This window comes from Oryctolagus cuniculus, chromosome 4, assembly GCF_051225735.1.
Source record: "Oryctolagus cuniculus isolate XC-2025 breed Fujian yellow rabbit chromosome 4, ASM5122573v1, whole genome shotgun sequence".
NCBI classification, from domain to species: Eukaryota; Metazoa; Chordata; class Mammalia; order Lagomorpha; family Leporidae; genus Oryctolagus; species Oryctolagus cuniculus.
Window position 1 is genome coordinate 131,164,269 of NC_142870.1, and position 22,546 is coordinate 131,186,814.

The window sequence follows — 22,546 nt, forward strand, 5'->3', positions numbered from 1 at the left end:
TTGCCATCATGGCTGTGTATTGATTGGCTGTGAATGATGTCATGGCACTGTTTACTCTTCTTAGTGCAGCCAAGAATCTCAGTGTGCGATGTGTGTGTGATGTGAATGTGTGATGTGTGTGTGAGTGTGATGTGTGTATGTGATGTGTGTGTGATGTGTGTGTGAGTGTGATGTGTGTATGTGATGTGTGATGTGTGTGAGTGTGTGATGTGTGTGCGTGTGATATGTGTGTGCATGTGTGATGTGTGATGTGTGTATGTGATGTGTGTGTGATGTGTAATGTGTGATGTGAGTGTGTGATGTGTGTGTGATGTATGTGAGTGTGTGATGTGTGTGAGTGTGTACGTGTGTGTTGTGTGTGAGTTTGTGATGTGTGTGTGATGTGTGTGTGTGAGGGTGATGTGTGTGAGTATGTGATGTGTGAATGTGTGATGTGGGTGTGTGATGTGTGTGACAAGGGCAACTCTCCACCCAGGTCTTGAGCCATGTTGCACTCACTTACTCTGAGCCTATTGATGGAGCAGCTCAATGGAAGACACATCACTGATGTGTTCTTTGCTGTTTACGAGTTGTCAAAGTTTCTGTTTACCTTGGGTGCTTCCTCCTGGACAATCTTTCTCTGTTTTGTATGTGCGCCCTAGTGTTGACAAGCTGGGTCTTTCCCCAAACATCAGGTAACCTGCTAAGCACAACATGAAAAGAGATCCACAGAGTTCTGCTTTGACAACGACTGAAGACACGTAAGCTTTGTTGATCATTGAGAAGTGAATTGTCAGGTCTTTGTAGCTCATTGTTCCAAAGAAGAAAATGTCGTGAAAGGGGGCATATGATTAGGTGGTTTAGAAAAATATTAGCATATTTCATGCATTTAGGGTGGGTGGATTCCCCTCTGGCAGTTCTAATGGGGTAGGCAAATGCCCAGCATAGAGCCCCTGATGAATAGTTTAAATTACGGGCAGTTGAACGCATGCAATATTTATCATCCAGATGTCATGGAATAGCCCAACAGGTTTTCACGGGAGAGAAATTCTACCAAAATGTCTTCACAGTTTGTTTTGTAAAAATATGCTTTTACCTTCCTCTGTGCGAGATATAGTCCAGAGATTTTGGTTGCACAGTTAAAATAAGAGCAGTCATATTATTTTTGTTGCAATTTTGTCACAGAATGTCCAAAAGAGAGCTATGGATTTCAAGTCAACAAACTGGACTTAAAAATCCAAGGGCCAACCCGAGGCCTGCCCAGGGGTGAGCATGTGACACTTCGGTAAGCTCAGTGATCCAGCCACATGACAAGCCTGACATGCACTCATTGATGCTGATGAGCAAGAGGTGACCCGATTTTAGGCTACTCATTAGAAAGATCCGTATATCAAAATAGTCCTCCAAGTTCACTCTTACTGCATTGACAACTGTGGCTTGTTCCATGGGATGGCCAGAAAGTGCATTATTCTTACAGGGCATTCGGCATAATTCACTTTTTTGGACCTGCTCCCTGCATAAAATTAAACGTGTTATTTTTATGATATCACATTCAGTTTCTTTTTTAAAAATGATTTATGTATTTATTTGAAAGGCCAAGTGACAGAAAAGGAGAGGGAAGAGGAGAGGAAGAAAGAGAAAAAGAGAGAAAAGAGAAAGATTGATTTTCTGTCAGCTACTTCACTCCCCAAATGGTTGCAACAGCTAGGGCTGTCCCAAGGCAAAGATCCAAAACCTTGGGCCATCTTCTGCTGCCTTCCCAGGCACACCAGTAGGAGGCTGGACTGGAAGTGGAGTAGCTGGGACTCAAACTAGCACTCTGATAGGGGATGCTAGCATTGCAAGCGGTGGCTTAACCCACAGTGCCACAGCAACAGCCCCCACATTCACTTTCTAAAAGGAAAATTTACATTATGTAGACTAATGTAGTTCTGAGTTCTCATTAGAATTTATGATTGTCTAGAACCTATTAAACATTTTCAGAAAATTTTTTGTAGGTATTAGTAACTAAATTCTTGATCTTAAAAATCCCTGTAAAATCTATTTAAAGTCAACAAGTTCTAGAAGGGGTTAGACATTACTATTACCTGTGCTTGCAGAACCATAGCTTGGACAAAAGCACAAGGAGCTATGGACAGTCTATGACCACACTCAGGCTGTTCTCAGCAACTCTTTATGTTGGGGGAACTGACCTTTCCCAATAGCCTTGGCCACCTCGAACGGCTTTTTGAGCAGATTTGGCGGGCTGGCATTCGGAACGGTTTTAACAATTCTGGTCTCCAGCTGCATCCCTTGTAAAGGTGTTCAATAATTTTCCAGTTTCTTCTAGGGGTTAGGCACCCACTTGGGGATGGGGAACGGGGTCCAAGGCAGAGTATATAAACAGTTAAATGAAATTTTGATATATAGTATGCAAAAGTGTTAGGCATTGGGGGAGAAATGTGAACGAGGCAGCAGTCTGAAGGGAGAGACTGGATGTAAACATTGTGAGGACAATGTGATGAGCAGTTTAACAAGGCACAAGGAATTGCAGAGCGCTGACGAGTACCGGGAACACTGCTGTTAGCTTTTCGGTAGCTTTCTCCTATCCAACCTCAACGTGATGACTTCCTTTCGAAATTGTCAGCGGCTCTGCTGTGTAGATCAGGACTTCCCTCCAGGACTCCTGTCCATCCCAACTAAGGGTCCCTGCATAGCAAACTCCCACAGAGGCAAAGACCCCTACTGCTATTTGTTTTAATCCTTTTATCCATACTACCAAGCCCAGAACCTGGCATATGGAGACTCCCTGTAAATAAGTAAATGGGCCACATCCAGAAATGAATGGGAAGCTACTAGCAGAGAATGTGTAAAGTAAGTGACATGATCTTTCCTTCCCTTATTAGACCATCTGGAAACACAATTCTGGAAGCAGGAGGGACACGGATCAAAGGGAACTTGAGCTGGGAAGCCATGCAGGCAGGTATTGCAATAATTCAAGTAAAGAGTGACCAGAGTATAAAGCAGAGTGGTTGTGCGGATATGAGGGGTAGCCTTGATGACTGACGGGGCCTGCAGGGTGAGGGAGTGACAGAAATTGAAGGTCGCTTTCTGGTTTTGTAGAATAAGTTTTGGTTTTGTGGGAAAAAAAAAAAAAAGCTCACGGCGGGAGGAGGAGCTGTTTGAGAGGCAGAGTGTGAGTTCAGTTTTGAACGGGGTGCATGGAGCGGGACTGTGGGGCACTCACTGGGCTCTCACCAGACAGGTCTGGGCTTGGCGTTGTAGTCAGTGCTGTTAACTCCCCAGTACCTGTTCCACTCATCTCTCAATGTGATCTGGGGGGCTGGCGCGGTGGCGTAGTGGGTAAAGATGCCGCCTACAGTGCTGGCATCTCATATGGGCGCCAGTTCATGTCTTGGCTACTCCACTTCCAATCCAGCTCTCTGCTGTGGCCGGGGAAAGCAGTAGAAGATGGCTCAAGGCCTTGGACCCCTGCACCCCTGTGGGAGACCTGGAAGAAGCTCCTGGATCCTGGTTTCAGATAGGCGCAGCTCCAGACGTTGCAGCCAATTGGGGCATGAACCAGCGAATGGAAGACATCTCTCTCTCTGCCTTTCCTTCTCTCTGTGTAACTCTAAATTTCAAATAAATAAATAAATCTTTTAAAAAATATGTGATTCTGGGAGATTGAGCTCATCTCAAGTTGGTCTTATTGATCTAAAAGTAATCCCAGTTACCAGTAATTGGTGCAGGGAAAGACATGCAGTCTAATCCTATCAGCGAGATGCCCAGAGAGGTTTGCAGGTAACTTCTAGGGACTGCATGGGAATACTGGTTTTTTCTCCCAGTGGACTTCAGTGATAAGGCCCATCGCCCTGGCTCTCCTGGCTTCCCCACAGCCTCAAAGATGCACTATTGCAGGATGAGGCCAACACTGTGGACCGCAGAGAGAGAACCGCTTCCTCGATGAAATAGTTGATCTTGATGAAATAGTTGCCATCTTGGAAGCTTATACCATCTCTGATCTACTTCTTTTTTTTTTGGACCGGCAGAGTGGACAGTGAGAGAGAGAGACAGAGAGAAAGGTCTTCCTTTTGCCGTTGGTTCACCCTCCAATGGCCGCCGCGGCCGGCACGCTGCAGCCGGCGCACCTCACTGATCTGATGGCAGGAGCCAGGTGCTTCTCCTGGTCTCCCATGGGGTGCAGGGCCCAAGCACTTGGGCCATCCTCCACTGCACTCCCTGGTCACAACAGAGAGCTGGCCTGGAAGAGGGGCAAACGGGACAGAATCCGGCGCCCTGACCAGGACTAGAACCCGGTGTGCCGGCGCCGCAAGGTGGAGGATTAGCTTATTGAGCCGTGGCACCGGCCCTCTGATCTACTTCTTATGTGAGTACTTCTTATCTTTTATCATCATGTGGGTAAGGATTTTGTTACTTAAAAAAAAAAAAAAAAAACACAAGATTTGTTTATTTATTTGAGAGGTAGACTTACAGATAAAGAGAGAGACAGAGAGAGAGGTCTTCCATCCAATGGTTCACTCCCCCAGATGGCTGCAATGTCCACAGCTGAACTGATCCAAAGCCAGGAGCCAGGAGATTCTTCCCGGTCTCCCACATGGGTACAGGGGCCCAAGTGCTTGGACCATCTTCCACTGCTTTTCCAGGCCATAGCAGAGAGCTGGACCAGAAGTGGAGCAGCCAGGACTTGAACTAGTACCCATATGGGATTCCAGCACTGCAGGTGGTGGCTTTACCAGCTATGCCACAGCGCTGGCCCCTGATGCTTTTCTTTTCTCTTTCCATTCTTCATCTTCTTCCCTTCCTTGCTTTGCCCCCAGCCTTTATCATGGGAGTCCCTGTGGATTTTTTGACTCTGGTATTTCCACAGGACTCTTCCATAAAATAAAAACTGGCATTCTTCTCGTGTTAACTTGTGTTTTGTAATTAAAGAAATTTATTTCAGAGACAGAGAGAGGGAGGGATGGATAGAGAACTCTCATCTGCTGATTCCTGAAACGCCTGCAATGGCGGGGCCAAAGCCAGCAACTGGAAACTCAATCCAGGTCTCCCACACGGGTGGCAGAAACCCAATTCAACTGAGCCACCACCACTGCTCCACAGGTCCTGCAATAGTAGGAAACCTGAGTCAGGAGCTGGAGCCAGGGGTCTAAACCCAGGTTCTCTGATGAGCTCTGCAGGTGTCCCAACCACCGGGCTTAAACACCCGCTCCTTGTGTTAGCGTTTCTCTCCTGTCTCAGTGGCTTTGTTGCTCGGGTCATCAGCTTTCAGAGTGAAGACACAGAATCCCTTTTGCAATGGAAGACTCAGAACAGAGAGTTAGAGATGCACCTTCTGATACTGCAGCTTCGGGAAAGCCTGAGTCCCAGCGGCGGGCGTGGCCGCTCAGCGTTTGTCGCATTGGCACACAGTGAAGGAGATGAAGGCTAATTAGGATTAGAGTGCAGGGGAGGCTGCCTGTGCAGTGAGCACTCACAAGGAAGAGAATGCAGAGTGTCATGTGTGTGTTAATTCTTGGGCTTAAGCCAAGGTACTCTAGGGGTGAGATGCAATCTATTATTTTTAGGTCATGTTGGATAGAGGTGTAGGCTATTATTTTAGGTTAGTAAGCAGGTAGGTTTGCCAAATTTTACATGATTAAGTTTCCCATTGTACACTTTCCTTTAAAAAAAACCCCTAATTTTGAAATATTATCATTTATAATTCAGGCTTATGGAGAACTTAATGCTGAAAGCATTCCTTAGTTCAAGAGGGTTTCACGCCTGGCTAATTTTTGAGTTTTATTGTCTTCCTGCTTACTTGCCTGACTTAGGATCCCTACTGCTTCTTAAATTTCACAAATAAATGAGTTAAAGAACAAAGCACACACACCAGACACAAACCAATACTGAACTCCCTCTTCCAGCAACTCTGCTGTCCCCAAAGAGATATGCATAAAGTAAGAAATAAAATGGTGAGTTTCCTGTCCCCCAGTGTCTTCCATTTGAATTATTTCTCAAAGACAGATTTAAACCAAAGTCATCGATGAATAACGTACAGATCATTAAGACTGTAATCTCTAGACTCTAGCATGTAATATAGGCTTCTAATTCACCATAAAAATTAATATTGATTACCCAGGATGATTTCCAGATGTTTGTTCTCTGCATGTAATTAAATTTTGGTAAAAATTATAACTTACTCAGCTGCTTTAAAAACAACAGCAACACTCAACAGACACATGAACGTTTTTGCTGAAACTTTGCCCCAGGGGAGTCATTCCTTTCATGACAGAGATCTCCTCCTTCAAAAATAACTGGCTCACTTAAACCCACTCGTAATTTTAAGCAGAGAAGAGAAAGTGAAGAAATGTGATAGATTAATCACTTCAAGCCCATCACTTGGCAGGAAATTGCCGTAGAATTTGTAAGACTGAATAGAAAATTGGTACAAGTCAATTATCGGGTCTCTATCTGCAGATGTGAGAAGGGATAGGAGAGAGATTACAATGGGCAGTAAAATGAAATCTTCAGGGAGAATCAACAGATGATGGTCAAACAGGATATGAGCATGGTCTTTTTATGTGTTAGGAATTGAAATTGGAAGTTTGTGAAAATATGTACAATGCATCAGCTGGAAGGCGACAGGGTAATTCTAGCTGGCAGTCGGCTGATGAAGGGGGAAGCAAAGACAGGTACGCGAGAAGCCACGTCTTACACAGAAATCATTAAAATGTATTAATGAAAGAAGGGGATGCTAAAATAATCAAGCCCAAGATACGAAAGCAGAAAGGAAACTGTGAGAGAAGAGGAAGGAAGCAAAATAATTTGACAAGAGGGAGAGGATGAGGAGGTCGGATGAGAGCAAGCATTGGTACGGATGGCTGTGTAATGACCTGTTTCTCATGAAAAATGCATTATCCTGCACGAGAATCATTTTTCTCCTCCCACACACTGCTTTGATTTGTGCGTCTACAACACATCAAGCCGACTGGGATGCAGCCGATGCATTCAGAGCCTGCAGAATGATCAACCAGAGACTGCCATTCCAATAGACACCAAATGCATTGTAAATAATTAAATATGGAGACAAGTCAACTCATATTTATTGAGTGTGCATTCTCACAACGAGGCAGGCCTCAGTATTGACAGAAAAGCAAAAACCCTAATGAACCATGGGGGTGATTCCCAGGGAGAGGGGCTCAGAAAGGGTAAATTTAACTTAGCCCCAGTGTTGTCAAACTTTTATGGAATGAGAGACTTCTTTTTTTTAAAGATTTTTTAATTTACTTATCCGAGAGGTAGAGTTACAGAGAAGCAGAGGCAGAGAAAGAGAGATCTTCCATCCGCTGGTCACTCCCCAAGTGCCCTAAACGGCCAGAGCTGAACCAATCTGAAGCCAGGAACCAGGAGCTTCCTCCGTGTCTCCCACGAGGGTGCAGGGGCCCAAGCACTTGGGCCATCTTCTACTGCTTTCCCAGGCCATAGCAGACAGCTGGATCAGAAGTAGAGCAGCCAGGACCCAAGCCAGCGCCCATATGGGATTCCAGCGCCACAGGTGGAGGCTTAGCCCACTTCAGCACAGCGCAGGCTCTAGAATGAGAGACTTCTTTGTGAATCTGATGAAAGCCTCTGACCTATACTTAGGAAAACACACATTTGTGTGTACAAGCAAATATTGGGTTAGAGATCTCTTGAATTAAGTCCAACGTAGATACCTTAGTTTAGGATCTTAGAGCAAGTGCTGAATTTAACAGACATAGGCTTTTTAATAGGTCACTATTTAAACAACCTACTGATTCACTTCAGTTGCAACCCTAGGAATTATTGAAATTATTGAATTTAACTGAAGGGTGGGGCATGGCCGTTGTCCCTCTGTGCCACCTATAATATATTAACTTTTTTTGGAATCTCCTGTGGAGTTTGTTTTGGTTTATTTGTTTGTTTGTTTATACCTTGTCATACTCTAGAACAAATTTTGACATAAAATATACATATAATATGAAAACCTAAATATTTGAGGGAGACAGAAATGAAGATATGGGTTGAAAAAAAAACCAATAAAATCCAGAGATGAAAATAAGCAGAGCTTACAGCGTCATGGTAGATAGAAGTTATGATTTTATAATTTTCTTGTGGCCAAGGAGAGAGGTGGGCTTTGTTACAAGACTTGTAACAACCTATAAATTAAAATCTACTTTGGTTGTTGAATTACTGTTTAGGCAACATCAAGCTGCAAGTAATGAAAGACCCAACAGAAGTTAGTGGTCATTTGTCTCACCTAGGGAGCCCGGAGGCAAGCAGTCATTCAGTGATGATATTCAAGATCGGAGTGCATGCTCTCTGTCCTCCGCACTGTCCCTCATAGGTGAGTTTCACATACTGGCATTTTCTTGTCTCGAGTGAGCCGCAGTGAGCTGCACGGCCAAGGCAGGCGAGAGGGCTCTTCTCCATCTGTATTTCCCATCAGGAAGCAACTGCCACCCTAGAAGTTCCCTCTCAGACTTCCTTCTAGACTTCAGGGCCAGAACAGGGTCATATGATTACCCCCTGGCTACATGGGAACCTGGAAAAATGAATTATCTGCTGTTTTTCTTTTTCAGAGAAAGGAGGGCAAAGGAGGACCTTTGGAATGGCTTTGGGGTAGTGTCCTTTTACACAGGATATAAACAGTTTTTCATGAGGCTGAGAAACCTTCCTCCTGGCTATCCTCAAAATGAGGTTACTGTGTGCTACACCAGTGTGCCCTATGCATCAGCCTCTGCAGTAGATAGAGCAGCAAGTTCCACCTCCATGCAGGCCCGTGGCTTAGGCTAAGGTGCACATTTGGAGAAAGCAGATCTGCAAGGAATTGAATCAATATATTCAAGTACACGGCCCTGATATGATACAGTTTACTCCAAGGCTAACTGTTAGCTTATGCAGAGTAACGTATGGACACCAATGCCCTGAATCCCCCTTCCATAAATATTCTATCTCACAACTGGACTTTTACCGAGAATGGGACCACAGGGAGTCAACTACTGTAATCTCCCACAGAAACCTGCCTGGAGTGCACAGGCCTATACTGATGAGGACAGATGTACACACTCTGGCCACAAACCAGCCAGAGAGCAGGGTTAAAGGCTGCTTGTCAAATTCAAAAGCACAACCAAGAGGTAGGCTTGATGGAGAAGGGTTGACCGGCTAGTGGAGATGAGTCGCAGGAAGAGGTAGCTACACTTTACACTGTCTTCCCGAGAGAATCTGTCTCTATCTCAATGACAAGAAACACAGCCCATATTCACATAGTGCTATTGCTGCCTCTGAGCTCACTTATATAGCAGCCCAAGACCATTTTATCTTTTCTTTTTTTAAAGATTTATTTCTTTATTTGAAAAGCAGAATTACACACACACACACACACACAGAAAGAGAGAGAGAGAGAGAGAGAAGGGTCTTCCATCCACTGGTTCACTCCCCAGTTGGCTGCAAAGGCTGGAGATGCATCTATCTGAAGCCAGGATCCAGGAGCTTCTTATGGGTCTCCTACACAGGTGCAGGGGCCCAATGACTTGTGCCATCTTCTACTGTTTTCCCAGGCCATAGCAGAGAGCTGGATTGGAAATGGAGCAGCTGGGACACAAACCGGCGATTATATGGGATGCTGGCACTGCAGGTGGCGGCTTTACGCTCTATGCCACAGCACCGGCCCCCATTTCATCTTTTCTATTACAGACTTAGGTCTGATTTTAGAATTATGTAGGAAAAAAAATTTTTTTTTATTGAACGGTGGCAGTAGTTGATTAGGTGATGTCTAGAGGGACAACTTTACTCAAAGAGATCAACAACAGCATATCACATGCTATTTTCTATAATCAACTGAAATCGAGAAATAGCTTTACTTTAACTCTTACTCCTTGAAGGTCAGAATAGTAGTTACAATGGACTTGACACTGGAAGACAAAGGTTCAAGGCAAGAAAGAACCCTTGAAGAATCTATGAACTAGTAGTGGGGAGGGGCACATAAAAATATCTACAAGAGGAAATTAGAACGTCTTTAGAACTGTTGTTGTAATAAACAATTGTATGTTTGGGAGGAAAAATACAATTTAATTTTAAAGCTTTTATGCCTAGTTCTATGTTTAAGGTCTTTGGCTTGATAAAAAAGGATTAAGGCCTATGACTTACTTTATAATTGGAGATGTTAGCAAAAAAGAAGAGTTGGTGATTGGAGTTTACCTGAAATTTTAAATACAACAGTGAATATATTCTACGTTATAATCAAGTTACATCTTTTATAGTAATTGGTGGTTTAGATTAGATACAGAAACATCCTTTGCAATTTCTTTTATTGCTTTAAACATAAGAAGGCATTCCTATCTTATTTGTGGTTCAGTAACAGTATTTAGTCAATTTTCTATTACTATCACGAAAGGCCTGAGGCTGGGCAGCTTATCAAGAAGAGAGGTTTATTTAACTCCTGGGTTTTGGAGGCTGCATACTGCTGGCTTTGGCAGGGGCCCTGTGGCTGCATCACTTCCTGGTGCCTAATGACAGATGGCGCCACCTGGTGGGAGCACATGCAAGAGGGAGAGGCCCTGCAGGGGGACAAGGAGCCAGAGGAAGGGGAGGAGCCAGTCCTGTGAATTCCCACAGGCCCCACAGCTTCGAGGCCTCACCCCTGGCAACACTGCTACACTGGAGACCAAGGTCCCAGGACACACTAACACCGATTCCAAACCACAGAAGTAACACGTGGAAGATACCATGATGGGAGTTACACACGTGCGGCAGGCAGTGTTCTAGTGATGACCCCCATGTTCTATACGGAGTACTTCATTTTGACACCAGTCTTTAGCTCTAAATCCAGCTTCCTGCTCAAACAGACCCTGGGACATGGATTACGTAACTGGGTTCCTGCCACCCATGTGGGCGACCTGGATGGAGTTTCTGATTCCCTACTTCAGCCTTTCCGAATCCTAGCCATTGAGTGCATTTGGAAAGTGATATAAATGGTCTCTCTCTCTCTCTCCTTCTCAAATATATGATGTTTTTAAGCAACCCAAAGTTCACACTTAACTGCAATAATAACAGGAAATGAAAGATTAAAAGAACATGTGGTAGAACAAAACAAGTTTATGGATTGTCACAGAAAGTTAAAAAATTAGAGGTGATATGTAAATTACTGGGGAAGTGTGAAATTCTGGGCAATGGGCCTGTCTTGTAGCCCAGCAGGTTAAGCTGCTGCCTTCAATGGCAACATCCCCTTGAAGCACCTGTTTGAGCCCTGGCTGCTCCAACTCCAATCCTGCTCCCTGCTAGTGTGCCTGGGAAAGCAGTAGAGGGAGGACCAAGTGATGGACCCCTGCACTCATGTGGGAGACCCTGCTGGATTTCCAGGCTCCTGGCTTCAGCCTGGCCCAGCCGCATCTGTTGCGGCCATTTGGCAAGTGAACCAGCGTATGGAAGGTTCTCTCTCTCTCTCTCTCCTTCTCTCTCTCTGTGTGTGTGTGTCTCCTTCTCTGTGTAACTCTGTCTTTCAAGTAAATAAATAAGTAAATCTTTATATCATCATCATCATAATAATACGGTATCTGTAATATTCTTTCTTAAAAAAGATATTCTGGGAAAGAATTTCAGGTGTCATATGCTGAGAAACAGAATATTATGGTGCTTTTAAAAATTCCTGCTATTAGATAAATTTTGAGAGTAGAAACTGTCTTCCAGTTTTACAATTATTCATTCAACAACCTTGTGGTACTAAGGGAGATTAAAACTAAATCAGACATAATCTCTGCTCTTCTATGGCCCGTGGTCTAATAGGAAAGAAATGACGTTTACAAAGAACACTTTAGTAGAGGATAGGTTGTTCTAAATCCCATAGCAGACAAATAGAACGAGTTCCCAGAATTCTAGAAAGGGAGGATTATCTCCAGCAATAGGGCATCAGGAAAGGCTTCATAGAGGAGGTGGCATTTGAGCTGGGCCCTGAGGAATCAGCAGGACTCAGTCTTAGGGAGATGGAATGAAGAACATTCTAGAGAGAAGACAAAATGTAACCAAAGTGCAGATGCCTGCAGGATGAGCCAACCTACAGAGAATAGAAAACCATCCGGAGTTCGTGGTCCTTAATTGCTCATTAAGTGGAGAAATGAGAGATGAGATTGAAAACAGGAGTGAAGCCCATTCTGGAGTCTGTTAGTTTAGAGAAGGCGCTTGGACTTTGTTGGCTAGGTTGTGAGCAGCTATTGATTCTCTTAGTGAGTACCTGACAGACATTGAATGTGTGTTTTTCAAGTGGATGAGAAGTCCCGTGAACTGAATCATATTACTGTTCTGTACACTCGGGAGTGTTCACACATAGCAAACGCACAGTAGCTTTAACCGGTTACAGAGAAACACATGAACGGGGAGCCATAGGTATTGAGAGTAGCTGCCAGCTTCGAGGCACAGAGAAGAGCTGAGTGAAATGTGCCCTTGTGTCTCTTAGCATCCACGTCCGCCCCACCCCCACCCCCACCCCCACAGCGTGGGAATGCTCGGCCAACAGCTACGTTTCCCAGGTCCCCTCACTGCCGGGGTTACAGGTAAAGTTCCAGAAATGAGATCTCGTTCCTGATATTCGAAGTTAAGATACAGCTGGAGTTAAGACACAGCTCTGACAGAAATGCATTTTCGCAGCGGACACACCTCGCACTCCACTCTCCGGCTACCAGTTTCACGAGGGTGAACGTGGTGACGGCAGTTTCTTGCCCTTCGGGTCTTGATGATGGTTTCTGGACTTCTGGGTCACAGCGTCAGGGTTATAGCCCCGAAACCTAGCAGCGCCGCCCTCTGTAAGCCGAGCAAGGCCGTCTCACCCTCCCTCTCCTTTCCCATGAGTTTGTAGCACTCGAGGCCCTGCATTAAATTCCCATCTACTTGAAATACCTGAGACGGCTTCTGTTTCCTGCATTGAACCTTGCCAGGGACGACAGGCAAGGACACGTGCATGGCAGAAGGAGAAGGCCATGTAAGGACAAGGCCACATGGGACTGAGGAAAAGTAAGTCAAGTCTGAGGCTCTTTGGGGCCACAACGGGCATCTCTGTGCCTTTCGCTCGGTCTCAGGGCAGCCTGTCTCCTTCGTACCCGAAAAAGAAACATTTTTGCAATCTGTTAAAATAATATATAGTCATCACAGAACACTTTGGAAATCCATAAAATTATCAAGTAAGAAACAGAAAGCATCCACAATCCTGCTAGTTGGAGACAGGTTCTTCAGTCAGTAAGGATGAGGTTGAGCTGAGAAGTGACAGAAAACCCAAGAGGAGTGCAATAAATGCGATGAACATCTGTTTCTTTCTCCTTCACGTTAAAAAATGGATCCAGGGTAACTACCCAGGGACGGTGCGTGGACGGATGTTTCTGCTTCCTTGTTGGAGACGACTGCTCCAGCTCACTGCCACATCTGCATGCCAGCCAGCAGGAAGACACAAAAAAGAAAGAGCATGCGCACTCTCTCCAAAGAACTCACATATGACATTTGGCCTGCATTCCTTTGTTTCCAGTGGTCACATCAGTTTGAAGAGACAGTGAGGAAATGCAGTCTTCACTGTGGGCAGCAGTGTATGTAAAGGCAAACTGGGCCTTCATTCACAGGAAGAGTGAGGATGCAAACAGGAAGACAGTGCCGTCAGTCACGGGACTGACACCCAGGCCTCCCTCTCAGGTTCCAGCACCGCCCAGGTGATAATTTTAATGCTCCTGTTGATATCATTTTTTTTTTTTTTTGTCACTTTATCCTGTCCTCTCTTTCTGGAGCACTTCTTTTAATCATAGTCGCTTTAATTTTTTTTTAATTTTTATTTATTTATTTATTTGAAAGGCAGAGTTACAGAGAGAGAGAGAGAGATGTAAAGAGAAATCTTCCATCTGCTGGTTTACTTCCCAGATGGCCACAAGGGCCAGGTTTGGGCAGGCTTTCCGATGTCAGGAGCCAGGAGCCAGGAGACTCAACTGGGTCTCCCACCTGTGTGCAGGGGCCCAAGGACTTGAATCATCTTCTGTTGCCCTCCCAGGCACATTAGCAGAGAACTGGATCAGAAGTGGAGTAGCTGGGCCTCGAACTGGCACCCATAGGGGATGCTGGCATCACAGGCCTCAGCTTAATCTGTTATGCTACAATGCTGGCACCACAGTTGCTTTATTTTTAAAATTCTTTCTGTACCTCTCAGTCTACTTCAAAACACTTGAATTTTCTCCTCACTTTACGTCTCCATGAAGATATAGCACCTCATGGAGTCCCTCAAACCAAACTTCTGTAATAACCACTTATTGAGCCACCTCGACCTGGCTTCTAGGTCCTTTGCCAAGCAGAGCTGCAGTGTGTATTGCCTATTCTTCTCCTGACACATCATTCTATTTTTCCTTCTAAATGTCAAGTAGCTCTTGAAAACAACATCTTCTTTAAGCTTTGCTGGATTAATTGCAGCTCTTGTCCGCCTCACTGAAAGTGCCAGTCAATGTCCCTTTTTTTAAAAAAAAGATTTCACTGTTTAATTTCATTTTTATTTGAAAGGGGCCTCCAGGGTCTACATTAGCAAGGAGCTGGAATGGGAGGCAGAGTTGAGAGTTCAAGCAGTGTCTTAACTGCTGTGACGAACACCCAAGCACGCTGTCCCTTTTTCTGCGCCTTACCAGGACCACAAATTATTTTGTGTATAGAACAAAATGCATTTCTTCTGCTTTTCAGTGAGTTTCCTTTCCGGGTATGTTCGAGTCTGAGATTTCAGCAGGCATGTTGTTCCTTGCCACTTTCCCACCTCTTAAATTAAAAGCTGCTCAGAGACTAAAAACCACAGAACTATCAGGAATCCTTAAAAAGTTTATGGAAAATAGGGGATCGGCGTTGTGGTATACCAGGTAAAGACACCACCTGCAGTACCACATCCCACATGGGCACCAGTTTGAGTCCCGGCTGCTCCACTTCCAATCCAGCACTCTGCGATGGCCTGGGAAAGCAGTAGGAGATGGCCCAAGTCCTTGGGCCCCTGCACCCACGTGGGAGACCTGAAAGAAACTTGTGATCTCTGGCCATTGCGGCCAATTGGGGAATGAACCAGTGGGTGGAAGACCTCTCTCTGCCTCTCCTTCTCTCCCTGTGTAACTCTGCCTTTCAAATAAATAAATAAATCTTTAAAAAAAAAGTTTACAGAAAAAGGAGTTAAAAGATAAGCTTATTTTGGTACAAAAAGTTGGAAAATCATGCATTTTTTCATACTACCCATTTTCCATGAACTTTCTGAAGACCCTTTCTTCTATGCAAGCAGACAATGCATTCTGATGATGCGTTCCTCTCACGGCTGCTGTTAGGCTAAGCAGGACTCAACGAACATCTTTCTGCATCTATCTGGGGCCTGCCATGGCTCTTAATGACAACACTTTGGCTTTCTAAAGCATAAGACTCTGATAGGCAGCCATAGAAAGTCAACTTGCGATGCCAATCCTTAGAAGAAATTTCCTGACTGTGAGAGTTCCTTGCCCAAGTACAGTGGGGATGATTTCTCAAGGCAGCCAAGGATGGTTCAATGCAGTTCAATATGTAACTTTTGACTGCAGTAGGCCAAGGCAAGGGGTCTTCCAGGCCTTAAACAGTTAACAACAATCTAGGTTATGCTGCTGCAACAGATGAGTTTCTAATCCTCAGGACTTTAAATCAGATGGTTGGGTTCTTGCTTAGGCTACTTGGCCACTGTAGGCTAGTGGGAGAACTCTGTAAAGAACATGTAAAGTCCCCATACTTGTGGTCCCCATTCCACAATGGGGTGGATCTTGCATGAGTAATTCAATACTTCAGCAAAAGAGATCCACATCACTTCTACTCATTGGCTAAAACAAATCCTATGGTCCCATCCAACCACAAGGAGACGACGAGACCAGGAAGAACAATCTACCCCATCTTTGAAGGGAGCGAGAACTGGCAATATTTAGAAAACAGCATACGGATGTCCATAGAACCCAGGAGATGTCTAGCCACTTGTGCTCATTAATATTCACAAGCCAGTTTGTAACCCAGACTCACTTGTGGCAAGTGCAGCTGGCATTTGCAAACCTCTTTGTGTTTCAATCAAAGGAAATCACTTTCAACATTTTGTTCCTAATTACTTGGAATTCCTCTCAGATTATTCCTACTTCAAGGTAAACTGTTTTGAGAACCTGGTGCAAAGTCCCACACCTGACATGGCTCGCATGCTAATATCCTCCCCTGGGTACTTGGGCTCTCCTTGAGCACCTCCCACCCTCACCACCAGCTCCAAACTCCCCCCACCACGTTCTCTATCACCCTGGAGCTGCTTGCATGCATCACTGTTTCAGGGATGGGAGCAATACACAAGGGCACCTCGCCGTTGGAAAGGAACTGCCTTCTGCCTGCCAAGGACAAATGCAGACACACAAAGCAATATCAGGCAAGACTTTACATCAAAGGGAATGCTGCCGGCGCTTGCCTTGTTAGTATTCGTAGGACCCAAATGGCCTGCTGTGTCTGCCAGGTTGCCTCATTCATCTCACTCTCCTGTTCACTGTGACACCTGAAACTCAGGGCTCCTCTGAATCTGGGCTTGACTGCTCGAACAGAGTAGAATACCACTTGTGTAAAAAATGGTGGGCAAGGGCTGGCGCCGCGGCTCAATAGGCTAATCCTCCGTCTGTGGCGCCCGCACCCCGGGTTCTAGCCCCGGTCGGGGTGCCAGGTTCTGTCCCGGCTGCTCCTCTTCCAGGCCAGCTCTCTGCTGTGGCCAGGGAGTGCAGTGGAGGGTGGCCCAAGTGCTTGGGCCCTGCACCCCATGGGAGACCAGGAGAAGCAGCTGGCTCCTGGCTTCAGATCAGCGCGGTGCGCCAACTGCAGCAGCCATTGGGGGGTGAATCAACGGAAAAAGGAAGACCTTTCTCTCTCTCTCTCTCTCTCTCACTGTCCACTCTACCTGCAAAAAAAAAAAAAAAGGTGGGCAGGGGGCCGGTGCTGTGGTGCAGTGGGTTAAAGCCCCAGCCTGTGGTGCCGGCATCCCATATAGATACCAGTTCGAGTCCCGGCTGCTCCACTTCCTATCCGGCTCTCTGCTGAGACCTGGGAAAGCAGTAGAAGATGGCCCAAGTGCTTGGGCCCCTTTACCTGTGTGGGAGACCCAGAAGAAGCTCCTGGCTCCTGGTTTTGGATTAGCTCAGCTCTGGCTGTTGCAGCCATTTGGGGAGTGAACCAGTGGATGGAAGACCTTTGTCTCTGTCTCTACCTCTCTCTGTAACTCTGCCACGAGGACTATTTCTTCTTTCTTAGAGAAAGAGAGTAGAACAGAACACTTGTTCAGTACAACACATAGAAGGCTAAGAAATCCTTGCCTAAGCAAGGAAGCAAAACTTACCTGTTAAGGAAGGAAGAATCATTTAGCAGAGGTTGGGGAACATCGGAACCAACAGCGAAAGGGAGACACGATTCTCTGAGCACTCAGACTTGATGGGAGCAGTGTGCCAAACCCAGCAACCTGCAGAATTTCGGCTTCCACCATAGAATCAACAGAAGAATTCAGATGCTGTTGCTTTAAAGAAAAAGTCTGTTTCTCACGGAAGATGAGGCAAAAATGGAAAAGGGAGAAGGGCATGGATGAGCAAGGGATAGAAACTTTATTTCAGAAAACAATAAAAGTGTCTCGTCTAGGTGCTGAAGAACTCTTTTGGAAACAGACGTTCATCATCAAATGCACTGCAAGTTGTCAAGTTTTCAAGTCAAATATTGCAGAGCTGGGAAAGGATCTTTAAGAGAGTCTTTCCCAAATTGATGTTTTTGAGTTAAGAAAAGCTAAGGCTCAGGCATGCCACGGGGCTTTTTCTTGGTTACCGGGCTGCTCAGTGGCAAAGCTGGGGCGAGATCCTGACCTGTAGGCAGGGATGTGAAATCACAGCCTGGGGTGAGGGTGTTAGGGATGGCATCTGGTGTGAACACACCGCCTGCAGCTTCATCAAGCATGGTATTTTTAACGTGGTGACTTCAACCTTTTGACTAAGAGCTTCCACTGTAGCCAACCCTTCTGCACCGTTCCAACAGCTTCCCAGAACGGTTGTAATTAGAGGGGGGAAAAATGGATAGGGCCCAGAAAAAATGTCACATTTCTAGCAGTGGGAGGAGATGGAGATAGTTCATTTACACAGGGTCCTACCTTGAGAGCGCTTTATGTGACCACAGGTCCCTAACCAGGAGTCCCTGGAGAGAATTCAAGGCTTCCCTGTGATGGGGCAAAAATGACATCTTTCAGGAAACTCACACAATGCAACATTTCCTTCATTATGATGGTAGGCAACAGGGTCTACAGGTCCTGGACTTTGTCACTAATACAGCTAAGCATTTTCCTATTTTAGTGATTGTTGTGGCCATCTTGAAATACTTTTACCTTCATTGCGGTTTGCAGTGATGTGAGTTTTGGGATCTGCTGCTAGACTTTCTTATGTAGTGCTTCATAAACTAGCTACATACTACATTATAAATGTTTTGATAATACTATTCCAATACATTGGGGTTCCTTTATCATTCCGTGTCCTCTAGTTTGTGCAGTAGACCTCCCCCGCCTGTGACGGGAGTCCTTGGGACGAGTGTTAGGAGACCCTGATGTGGGAGGGGTGGACAGGTGTCAGGTGGCTGCAGGTCCCCTGTCTCTGCCCCTGCACCCTGTGGGCTCTGAGTGACAGGGGTGCCCACTTGCCATTCTGAGTTGGAGAGCTGCCAATGTCTCTTGCCTCAGACTGTGCTTGGAATTCCAGAGAGTATCAGTCTTTGAAAGTTGGCATGACTGTATTACAAAACGTGACAGCAAAGAATCCATTGTTTGGCATTATTATTAAAATCCCGGCTGATAGGGAGTCTGTGATGTTTATATTAGGAGAGTTTCGGGCACAGGTCACATGGAAGTTGGCTTTTCTCACAGAGCTGGTACTCCAAAGTCCACTGAAAAGGAAATCAGTTTTTCAAAGATGACAAAAGCTGATTTGGCATAGCAGATATGAGGGTACATCAAAACATTCATGGAAAAATCCGATTCAAACATAAGTTGATTTTGGTGTGAAAAATTTGAAATCTATGCCTCAAAGGGAATCTTCAAAACGTTCACAGAAAATGTGTATTATACAAAGCTGTACATGGACCTTGAAAGCGTTTGTAACAAAATAAACTTATCTTTTAGTTCCATTTGCCCCCCAAACTTTTTGAAGCACCTTGTTAAATTCTCAGACTTTACTATTCAGCAAAGAAAATTACATTTTAAAATAGGAAGGCACTGTTCCCACTTCTCAAATAGACCCAGAGTTTTCAAGATGATAATCCTCCGGGTTGGTAGGGTGGAATGAAATAGTTATTTTCATAAGCTGCCCACAAGCCCAAAACTTGGCATAATTTATCTGGATGGCAATTTGGGCTCTATGATTTAGGTACTTTTCACCCAGTAATTTCACTTCTAGGAATTCATCCTACAGACAGAATTACAAAGATAATCTTTCAAGGATATTCTTCAAAATATTATTTGTAACAGGAAAATATTAGAAGCAACAGGAATTCCAACAATATATGTGCATTTGGTTTAAATAAATTATGCACTTGAGGAATTGTTTGTAGTTAGTTTAAAAACAGCCACTCGAGAATATATAATGATATGGGGAAATGTATAACTAAAATGATAGACTTAAAATGCAGGACATAAATTGCATGTGTAAAGTAATCCTGTTTTTTTACCTTAAAAATATTTGTTCTATTTCAGGGGTTAAAGTTGTGATTAAAAAGAAAATTATAAGTACATCATTGTAAAAATTAAAAGAAAAACAAGAAAAGAAGGAGGGGAGGTAGGAGAGGGAGGATGGGGGGATTATCATTATGCTCTTAAAACTGTATATATGGTCGGCGCCACGGCTCACTTGGCTAATCCTCCATCTGTGGCACTGGCACACTGGGTTCTAGTCCCAGTTGCGGCGCCAGGTTCTGTCCCGGCTGCTCCTCTTCCAGTCTAGCTCTCTGCTGTGGCCCAGGAGTGCAGTGGAGGATGGCCCAAGTGCTTGGGCCCTGCACCCGCATGGGAGAAGCACCTGGCTCCTGGCTTCAGATCAGTGCAGTGCGCCAGCCGCAGCAGCCATTTGGGGGGTGAACCAACGGAAAAAGGAAGACCTTTCTCTCTGTCTCTCTGTCTCTCACTGTCTACTCTGCCTGTCAAAATAAATAAATAAATAAAAAATAAATAAAACTGTTATATGAAATTTGTTCCCTTTATATAAATAAAAAATCCAAAAAACCCCAAAGTAGCAGTATGACTAATAAAAAAGAACTGTTAATCATTAAACAAAATTGTTCTATTTCTTTGCGACTTTACTTTTTTATGAGAGGACTTCCAAAAGTCCTTGAAAAATGGAATTAAAAGATAAGTCGATTTTGGCATAAAAAAGTTGAAATCCAGGCATAAGTTTTTCATACTACACATTTTTCAGGAACTGTTTGAGGGCCCCTCATACACACATACGCGCATATAGACTATGGGAAGGCAATGTCTCCAAGTGTTAGCCCTGCAGTCTCTACACAGTGAGATTTTGATTATTTTTATTTACTTGATGCACTTCGTGTCTTCTGATATTAGTTAAGGCAGCAAAGACTGTTTTCAAAAAGACAAGCTTGTGCCACTCGGGCCGATGTCTGTCTGCAGGGTCCCTGTGTTGCTGCAGATGAAAGTTTGTTTTGCTGGTTGCTACCGAGTGTTATTTTCCTCCTAACCTTTGCTCTCTTTCTCCATCACTGGCTTCCAGATGTCTCATTTGACCAAGTTCAGGGCACTCTCCGCACGTGCATTTCCCCCTGTATCTTGAACCGAAGATTCAGAAACGGCATCAAGGCTGCCAATGTGATAGCATCGGAACGGGGACCCCAACCTTGCTGGCCTAATAGCTCAGCAGGGAATCTTGCAAAACTGGTGATTGAGCTTAGAAGAGGGTGAGGATTTCGGGGGGCCCAGGGGCGTTTGCCTCTCTTCCCTCTTCACCTGTGTCTGCTTCTGTCTACTTGCGGGTTCTGTGCGTGCTGTGAGCCAGTGAGATGAACCCTAGTTCTGTATCCACTGAGCCTTCAGCTGATGTTTGATTAAAAGTGATGCAGTTTCAACTTCCGGTAATCATTTAGCATGCAGTAAATAAATTGGTTGAGGAAAATTCTGGAAACATGAAGGCGTATTTCCTATTGATGTTACCTTGAAAGTAAGAGAGAAATATGAGCGTGGTTTTCTATTTGTGAATGTCTGCTTTAAGGCTGCATTATCTACAGCCCCGTTTAGAATTTGCAAACACTGGCGTCTATGTTCCACTCCACCTCTCTTTCTTAAACTTGGATCAGTTTTCTCCTGGGTGAAGTTTAAAATAATAAAAACTGGGAAACCATTTACTCAGTGTTTCCCGTTGCATAGCAATCCAAACAAACAGGCCCCATTCCCCTGTTAAGAACTTCCAATAAAACAAATCACAAAGGTTGTGTTTAAAAATGATGATTTCCAAGCCTTTTTTTTTTAAAGCTTCCTTTAAAAAAATTAGAGGCAAAAAACTCAATTGACTTTTTTAGTGAGTCATTTCTCCTGCCACTGAAGGGATTACACAATTTTTTCGTTTGTGGTGAGGCCAGAGGAGCTGAGCTGGACACACAAATACAAAGCCAAGCAAAGCAGGAAAACAATAAGAAAGAATAGTAAGCATCGAGTTGTCCATGTCTTCTGTGCCACGTACACTGTCTAGTCCTGTCACACACCTGCTTGGAAGATCTTCCATTTCACTCTGGGCCACGCTCAGCCTGAACCCAGTCCCTCTCTGCCCAGGGAGGGTGATGGTCTGGGTCGCAGCTAAGAGCGCCCTGGCTCAGGGCGCTGCAAGGAGACACGGGGAGGAGGGTAAGAAGGGGCTGTTTATTTTTCTGGCTTCTTCACTGCTGGCCATGGCAGGGTGGCTGCTGTCCTTCCATCCAAGTGATGGGTCCTGCCAGGCAGCCCTTCCCATCCAGCCGCCCTCTGGCCAAGTACTGGGGAGCGCTCACTGACGCTACCAGCTCCCTGGGAAGTGAACCCTTCCAACACATCCCCCCGCCATGCAACACATGGGAAATCAGCCAGAGAGCGCTTTGCCATGCATCCTCTGGGGTTGTGCAAACAGTACTTAAGTTTTAAATTAGTTGTATTTGTCTTTTCAGTACAAATAGATTTTGGAACCAAGTAGCTTTTTTGTTTCTAAGATTTATTTTATTTATTTGCAGAGAGAGAGGGAGATACACACCCACAGAGAAGGGGTAGGGGGAGAGATCTTCCATCCGCTGGTTCACTCTCTAAATGGCCCCAATGGCTGGGACTGGGCCAGGTTGAAGCCAGGAGCCTAGAACTCCATCTGGGTCTCCTACATGGGTGGCGGGGCTCCTGCTGCTTTCCTGGGAGCATTGGCAAGGAGTTGGATTGGAAGCAAAACAACTGGGACTTAAACCTATCAGTGCTCATATGGGATGCTGGCATCAGAGCTGGCGGCCTAACCTGCTGCACCACAATGCCCGGCCCAGGACCAGCTCATTCTGGTCTTGA